The 9607-nt window shown below is 28.4% G+C and overlaps 1 protein-coding gene and 1 pseudogene across 1 annotated transcript in view; one reads left to right on the forward strand and one right to left on the reverse strand.

Annotated features, from left to right (window-relative positions):
• Positions 1-9607, forward strand: part of LOC112683787 (contactin-4-like) — a 577774-nt gene that overhangs the window by 158641 nt on the left and 409526 nt on the right. The gene's annotated exons all lie outside the window — the stretch shown is intronic.
• LOC112683790 lies at positions 3920-5374 on the reverse strand (annotated as a pseudogene).

Consider the following 9607-nt stretch of genomic DNA (forward strand, 5'->3'; position numbering starts at 1 on the left):
AAAAAAAAAACTTGACCGAAAACTGGTCCTAGAAAATCAATGTAGATTCTTATCCAAGGTTTAGTTAGCCATTCAAAAGGTTTTAGAATTGCTTTTGGAGGGATTGCTCTATTTTCACAACATACTTCACAACTACTGGTTAACTTTCAATTTCACCATCTTGTAAAGGCCACCAAAAATAGGCTCTAGCCAAACTTTTCATTTTTGTTGTACCCTGATGTGATTCATGTAACTGAGCTAGTAATTTATTTCTAAACTTGGCAAGAGTTATTACTCTATAACCCCATTAAAACGTTTTGTTCTATGGTTAATTCATTTTTTCTTTTATAATAGGGTATTATATTTGAATTTTTGTTGGAATCATTTGGCCAATTATCATTAGAAGCATAATCAATGATTTTTGAGATGATAGGATCAGACCTAGTCGCTTTTTTAATTTTGAACCAGTCTAAAATCCAATTTGATTCATCATTTATAAAATTTAAATAATTAGTGTTTGCTTCTATGTCTATTTGTTTACTCTGTATGGATAATCTAGATAAATAATCAGCTGGATTATTATTGGTGGAAACTCATTTAATATTAAATTTGTAAGCCATCAAAACATAAGTCCAACGCTGTAAGCGAATTTGTAGCAATAGTGGGAATGCCCTTGTTTGGATTTAAAATGTGTGCTATGAGTTTATTATCTGTTACTAAAGTAAAGTGTTTTCCAAATAGATAATCATGAAATTTTTTTAACTCCAAAAATAATTGCTAGCTTTTCTCTTTCTAGCTGAGGACCTTTTTCTCAGCTTTTGTTAATAAGTGTGATGCAAATACCATTGATCTTTCTGTATTGTCATTGTAGACATGTGATAAAATAGCACAAACCACAGATGCATCAACAGCTAACTTTAACGGTAATTTAGAATCAAAATTAGATAAAATTCTGTTAGAAATTAGCAGTTTTTTAATTTGATTGAAAGCATTATTACATTTATAAGACCAAATAATATTATCTTCCTTTCTAGTCAATTTATATATTGGTTTTAAAGATTCAGCTGAATTGGGTATATATTTGATGTTATAAGCAACCATACCTAAGAAATTTTTCAACTCAGATAAAGAAGTAGGTACACTAACATTTTTAATGGCTTCAATATGTTTTTCAGTGCTATGTATACCGTTTCTATCCAAAGTAAGATCCAAATATTCAATAGAATTTTTAAGAAATTTACATTTTTCAACTTTAACTTTTAAGCCAGAATTTTGAAGTTTGTTTAACACAGTCTCTAATCTATTATTGTGTTCTGATCTAGTTTTACCAGATATAAATATATCATCTTGAAAAACTGTGACACCATCCATGTCCCCAATAGTTTGTTCTAAGACTCGTTGAAATATGCTAGCAGCACAATTTATGCCATATGGTAGCCTAAGTGATAGTATATAACCCTAAATTTGTAATTATTACAACTAAATTTCTAGCCTCTTCAGATAAAATAAACTGTGCATATGCATCTTTGAGATCAATTTTGCTAAAATAAACACCATTAGTAAGTTTTGTGAATAAATAATCAATTTTAGGTAAAGGGTATTGGGTTCCTTGTAAGACAGGTTTTAATATTACACTAAAATCCCCACATAATCTGACTGTATTATCTGGTTTAAAAACTGGAACAACAGGTGTTGGTCATTTGGAATGTTCAACTGGAATTAAAACACAATTCTTAACCAATCTATTTATTTCAATTTCAACTTTGTTTTTTAATGCAAAGGGTACAAATCTGGGTTTAAAAAACTTTAATGTACAATTTTGGTCTACAAAAAGAATAATTTTATATTTTGAGAAAGTGCCTAAATCTTTTTCAAAGACCTTAAGTACTTTTGACATAATGATTTTATATTTTTAAATTCATCGTCAGTATATAACAAATTTACATAATTAACATCTTGAGTTATAGACAGATTAAGTTTTTTGAAATTATTCCTACCAATAAGTGGAGGTCCTCCATTTTTAATAACATACAGAGCAATTTGGCCTTTATTAGAATTACATTCAAAATTTAAATCAAGTTTGCCTAAAATGCTTACCATCATAATCTTTTAAAATAATATCGTTTTCATTTAATTTAATGTGACTAAAATTTTCTAAATAACAACTTTTACTTACAAGAGAATGCAAACAACCAGTATCAATTTGAAATTTAATGTTTATGTCATTTAGTTTTACATTTAGTTCTAAAGGTTCTAATGTTTCATTACTTGGTTTAGAAATTAATTTGAAATTGTCTGATACACCCAAAAAAATGTCATCGTCATCAGAACTATTACTTTTATCTTCTATGTAATAAGTATTGTAAGTTTTATTTTTTTGATTAAATTTATTTTTATTTTTACACATGGTAGCTAAATGTCCCACTAAATTACATAAATTACATTTATAACCTTTGTACTTACAATCGTTTGATTTATGGTTTTGACGACCGCATACTTGATATTTCTGTTTGTGATTTTCGCCAGCTTGATCCTTCTGTAAGTTCTTTGAATACTGTTTATTGATTATCTTCTTGGATTTTATGTGGGTAAAAAATGTATTTCCTTTTACAAAATTTACTTCATTTGGTTCTTGATTATTTTTCGCAGCATTTTTACTGGCCATTTCCTTAGCAAGAGCAATGCCCATCATTTTGTTTATAGTGATAATTTTGTTTGTGGCATCTTCTTCAAATAATATTTATTTAAATTGTTTATCAAGACCAAGAGGGAAAATGTCTCTTAAAACAATATTTAGTTCGGTACCAAAACCACAAGTTATGGATAAGGTGCGAACACGAGCAGCCCATTCTGCAACCATTTCTATAGGATTATTCTCCGCTCTGTAAAATTCATATCTGACAGAAAAATACAATTTTACAGACGTGAAATGTGCATCTAATAATTTGATTAGATCATTGAATGATTTTGCTTCAATATCCAAAGGTACACATAAACATGCGAGTAAGAATAACGTTTCGTTACTCAGCGCAGTTATTAAAATGGCTTTCATTTTGAGATTACTTGAAATTTCACCAGCAATGAAACTATTAGTTGACTTCAATTTAAAAGTTTTCTATTCACCGGAACGGTGATCAAATGACATGTAGTTAAGTCCAACATATGCCGCCATATTATTACCCGAGTTATTATTACCCCAGACGCAATGTTTGACGCACTGGTTTCCGAATCTGCGGGTTTGGTTTTCAACATCTTCGTCACCAAATTTGTTGTATCTTATACAATAATCTTGATTTAAAAGGATAAAAAAACACTACTTTTGAAAATATGCTCCTTTAATTTAAAATAACTTGTCTCACGTAAATCACATTTTATGAATGCCCTAGCTAAATATCTTTACAAATATGTGAATGCGTTATCAACACTAATACAGTGTTACATTTGTGATAACATTGATATATAACATTATGTAATAAATAAATAAATAATAAAAATCGGTCGAGTAATTTTATTACCAATAAAAAAAGTTGTTAAAATGTCATTAATTTAATCTAATTACATTTAATATGGTGAAAAAAGTTTGCCTGTGGTTTTATATTTTTCATTAATTATAAATACTAATATTTTAATTTATTATTATAACTATAATTTATTGAAGTTATATATATATATATGTTACGGTAAAAGATGAATATTGGTGAATGTCGTCATTCTCCGGCGAATGACGTCTTTTACCAAAATGATTCAATTATGTAGGTAAATTATGTAAAAAACCAGATTTTAAATTCAAATGTATATCTTTCACCGGTCATTGATGTCATTTACCAAAACTAGTGGTATATGATGATAAATCTCAAATAATACACTGGTTTTTTTTACTATAGGTATGTACTATTTATAATAATGATTTATTGTTAAAATGAAAAAATAATAAAATACGTGCATATTACAAATTATTTATTTGTACAATTTTGGTTACTATGACATTTTGAACTGCACAACATTTCCGCTGCATTGCAAGCACATTTTTTAGTACCATAACCAGTTTTTCAGTTGCATCGATTAAATCCTTGATGACCAGCTATTCCATGTCCTGCTGCTTCTCTTAATGTTATTTCCCTGTCTTTAATTTTTTTGATGGCTTCATCTAGCTCTAGAAATTTTTTCTTTACATGGAGAAATTTGTGCTCGTTTATATTTGTGTTTCAACACCCCATATTCTGTACCTAGTTCAAACATTCAGGTATTTATTTTACTTAAATTAAATAAACATTATCAAATTAAAATTGGCTTACATAATTTATACATGTCATCTTCGTATGAAATAATAACAGCAAGTAAATTACGCGGAGAACCTCGTACTCTATCAACATCTGGTATTGGGACACGAACAGTTGTACCGACATGTCGCGACATCAAGCTTTGAACATTTTTTTTGGCTTTAAATTTATTCCGCATACTTAAATACTAAAACTGAATCTAACTTTTATTATATTTTGTTCACTGGTGACACAAATTTTTACAAATAATATTATTAAACACACATTCGTAGCAAATACAACTCGCTATAATATACCCGTCGATACTAACTAATAAACTAAAAGATTATCTCATATTATTACTCGGGTTATCGACGTTATTTCTAGTTGGGATTTTCGTTTATCTATCTATTTCCATCATGATATTTTTAACTAATGAAGCTGATCGTTCACACCGACATAAAAGTATTAAACATCATTCTCCAATTAAACTGGTGATTGACGACAATAACCGGAGAATGTCTGCATTTACAACGTTTATCAATTTTTAGGTAAATGATGTCATTTACCGGGGAATGACGTCTTTTACCACGTTTACATCATTCACCGTAACATATATATATATATATATATATATATATATATATATATATATATACGATGATTTTAAAGAGTTAAAAATTATAATCCATTCCAATAAAATATATTATAAGAAATAATATACTTATTATATGTTATGTCGTTGAAACGTAAATTGGTTCTGATCTGATCTGAAATAATATAAATGAGGTTGCCAATAATTTCGTATAGGTCTGTATGCACAAGTGATTATTATTTTTGCATTTGTAAAGCGTTTAATTAGGAAACTGTTGAGTTGGTTAACTTTTTAAAAAAGTAGGCCTTTAAAATTAAACAGATCTTAAATCATGATGGTTAAAAGTTAAACCAATGACTGATTAGAAAAAATGAATTATTAACGTTGACATTATTTACCAGACATATTCCGCACGTGAGCTGATGATTATGCCCGTGGAATGCGATGGAACATAGGATTGTGTATCGCTTTGAATAGTGTAAAATAGAACACGCGTGATCTGTGATTTTTTCCGTTGTATTATTACGTATACATCATTCAATTATATTATGATTCTAATATATCGAATAACTAAACTTCGAATCATAGAATTATTATGACTACGATGAATGATTGCAATCGTTACCGTAACTATAATTATTTTTATTATTATTATTGTTGTTTTATAATTATTCTTGTGTTATTATTATACTGCTTCTTATTATTATTATTTGTTGGCCTGTCGGGGTGGGAGAGTTGATTAGCAGCAACATTGATGACTATGCGACTGTTTCCCCGATAACCTATCACTTGGGATTTTGCCAACACCATATGAGTTTCTCTTGGTATTGCTACAGTTATCTTATTAACATACAAAGACCATAATAATAATAATACATGGGCGAGCCCCGCCGCCCGTTTTCTGCAGTATATTTAATCCGTCATTGAACATTTACAACTAAATTTCCGATTCTACCGCGAACGAAGATTTATATACTTTGACGTCATTATTACATTATAATATTAATTAGATACAAGGATTGGATACAGTTTTGTATTTTATTAAAATGTTTGTCGGAGATTCGGTACATTGTCGTGTACAATAATATTGTTACAATATGTTTCCAACGTGATATTAATGACGTAGTAATCGAATACAATTTCCACGATTTTATTTAAATTTTTTTTAATTTATTTTTACTACTAATTGTATTACACAAGAATAACATAAAAAAAAAAAAAAACCAAGTTATAATAACAATACAGTCAATATTTTTATGTTTTTGACAACAATTATTATTTATATTGTAAAACGTATATGTATACGTATAATATTGGCACACAGAGGATTGCACCGATACTAAACAAGATGCATACTTCCTCTGCTCGAAAATAAATTGTTATAATTTACAAAAATATATCTCTGCTTTCAAATCGTACGGAAATCTCATGGCTTTTATAACACTGCTGTACCAACACTCCTTGGTATATAGCTTACGTTATTATCACGTAAATACTCATTTATGCATGCCATTTTAATAATAAGTTTTTGTACTTAACTGCGAAACTGTATGAAATAGTTGCTCATAATATAAAAGTGTGTAATATTATACACCTCGTCCACATCTTACCAACAATGCATGAATTGTTGTGTACGTGGAATGAAAATGGTTCAACAGTACTTAGCATTGAGTACAATAATGTAGCCAGAGTGCTGGGTGATACTATACATGTATCCTTCTACTTGTTTACATTGAAATATATTTCATCTATGTCCTATACCTATGTACGTAAAAAAAAAAATAAAGGAATCATTTACTGTTGTAACTCTGTTTAAATTATTACCTACTGAATAATTAAACCTCAACACCTTTTTTAGTATATGGGGTTGCGTATGTCAAGTCACCCGAATATTATTCGAAATTCGAATATTATCAGCTGTAAAGTAACTGTAACGTAATTTTCTACTGACTTTGTTTTTCGTTTTGGTAATTCTTCTGTTGTGATTTAAGACTAATAACGTTTTGAGAGGTCTCATCGCTTACGACTACTATACTTTCTTAAGATTAAAAATAACTTTATTTTTAATCATAATAATATAATGCTGTATTGGATGTAAATTTATATAAAAATAAATATTATAATATTTCCTGAAGAGTACTGTAAGAAAACCGATATGATTATTTTCTAATGCGTAGTATTTTTATCCACAAATTGTTTCTAGAGTCCAAAGGCTTGATGATTATTAATAATTGAAGTACAAATTGCCTAGAAAGATCAACATTGTCATTGTTCACTATCAATTATGTAACAAAGCTGGGATACTCTTGGAACAGATATAATAATTTTGTAGAAAAATATGTTAAAATCAATGATTTTATAACGAATAAAATATAATATATATATGAAAACAAAGATCTATCGTGTTAAAGCAAATAATATTTTCAGTAAATATTTGCACAGACATCTCTTGCAAAAAAAAAAAAAAAAACAAAGACGAATTCTGAATTCTTCACACTTCGCCATAGAAATAAACGGCATAACAAGGTCGAGGAAAAAATATTATAATCATCATGACTACCCCTTCGTTCATGAAAAATACACAATCGTATTATTATGTAAGTGAAACACTACCTGTGTACAAACAATAGGTGTCTGGTTATAACGAGGATCCACCCTGCCAACCACCGGTCAGCCATGCTAACCGCTAATAACGCCATACTATGGTGGCTCAATCCGTGTAGTGATTAATGGTATAATACGTATGCAAGTTAGAATCGAATAAGCATATAAACGGTATGTGTGTGTGTGTGTGTGTATGTGTGTATGTTTATGTTTAAGACAAAAAATACGTTAATAGTGAACTTCGTCATTAATATTTTACCATGGATGCAGTAACTACCCAATCAAATCTAAACTGACCGTATATACCAGTTGAAATCTCTCATATTGTCATTAATTCCTAGCTGTAATTAGTGCGAAGTCGGAAAATTTAGATGGTTGATTTGCAGTTCTCAATTATTTTTCACTGAGTGAACCGAAATTAAAAACAAAACGTTAACGTATAAATCACCAGATTGTGAAACCTATTATTATTATTATTATTATTGTTATTGTTGTCATTAGTAGTATTAGTATTCCAATCGCTGTTGTTTGAAATCGTTGCCGGCAGTTGACGATTAATGACGAAATTTATCTTAGACAATATTATGGTCGTACACACAAAGCAATTATTATATTTAATAATACATGCCAACCGGTTATTTTAACTCGTGTAAAGTTTTTTTCCGTAGAGCGGTAATCCGTGTTAATTTGTGTTAAAAAATAAATCAAAAACGTTATTTTTTAGCATATGATTATCATAGAAATGTATTATACTATTGGTTTTAAATACTAGAATTTATAATCAATGATTATACTTACTAGAGATGTTCCAGGAAAAAAAAATAATTTTACACCTGGTACTAGGCAAGTAAGAATTTCAATATTACACCGGATACTGAGAATTAGGAGAGTGAACATTTCAATATTAAATTGAGTACCAGGTAAAGTCCGAGTTTTATTAATTACATTGAGTCCTTGATTATAGAATTATTTCCGGCTAACCGTGACATCTTTAATACTTACATGCAAAAATATATTATTTTGTGCTCTTTATGAATACTATGAATTAAAAAAAAAAAAAAAAAAAAAAAAAAAAAAAAAAAAAAAAAAAAAAAACTAAGAAAACAAAAAATAATATAAAATATGAAATTATAATTAAAGTTAATAATTAATAATAGTTGAGGAAAACAATTAGAATAAAATATAATTTTTAAATTTTGTCATTTCTTACGCCTTCCTCAGTTTTGTACTTTCAATAACATAATCTAAAGATATGGTACTATCCGATCGACGTTGGGATTAGATTACAATAAGTTCGTCTAAAAAATGTACAATTTATTCAAATCAATATGAAAATAATTGAAAACAAGTATCATAATAATTACAATTTTTTCCCGTTCATGCGATAGAGAATTAGAATACATTTAATTTTAATATAATTATTGTTAATTTTATTATATCATTAGTTATGTATGTTAGAACTAGGGATGAGCAAAATATTTTGAACATCGATGTTTCGATGTATCGATATATCGAAATTTTAAACATGGATGTTTTTTCGATGTTTTTTTATAATTTCCTGATTAAATAATGAATTTAAAAGTTAAAATATTATCGTTAAACTTTATTTTTTTTATACATATTACTATAATAAACTGTTATAAAATTGATGAAACTGATTTTTTTTTACTTGGGTCTTACCTTCGTTATATAAAATATTTACACAAATTAATATAACATAAAATACTTTAGTTTTAAATCTTAAAATACAGTTAAAACAATTATAATTAATTATAATATGATAATAACCAACGTGAAACTGTGAATCACGATTAAAGATGTCTTTAATCGTGGTTGCGACTGAACGAATCAAAATGAACACACTGTTAAGGACATTGGTCACACATAAGAGTTACAACATATTTTACACATATTTTATCACGTATTACGTATTTTAAATTTTAATGCCCATTGCGAAACACGATAGTCGAGTCGTTCGACGGATCATTCAACTCAGAAAACCTCGTGAAAACACGTGCGTGAAGTTGGCCCCCCGACATTGTCTTATCTACTCCGGACCAATGCCAATATTTTGTAACTCATTTGTAACTATTTGTAATACTCTTTTCAGAATTTGTAACTTCTTACTTTGGGCGAAATCAACATTTTCCTGATAGGGGGACAGCCCCCC

This window comes from Sipha flava, unplaced genomic scaffold (assembly GCF_003268045.1).
Source record: "Sipha flava isolate LNK unplaced genomic scaffold, YSA_version1 236_pilon_pilon, whole genome shotgun sequence".
Lineage (NCBI taxonomy): Eukaryota > Metazoa > Arthropoda > Insecta > Hemiptera > Aphididae > Sipha > Sipha flava.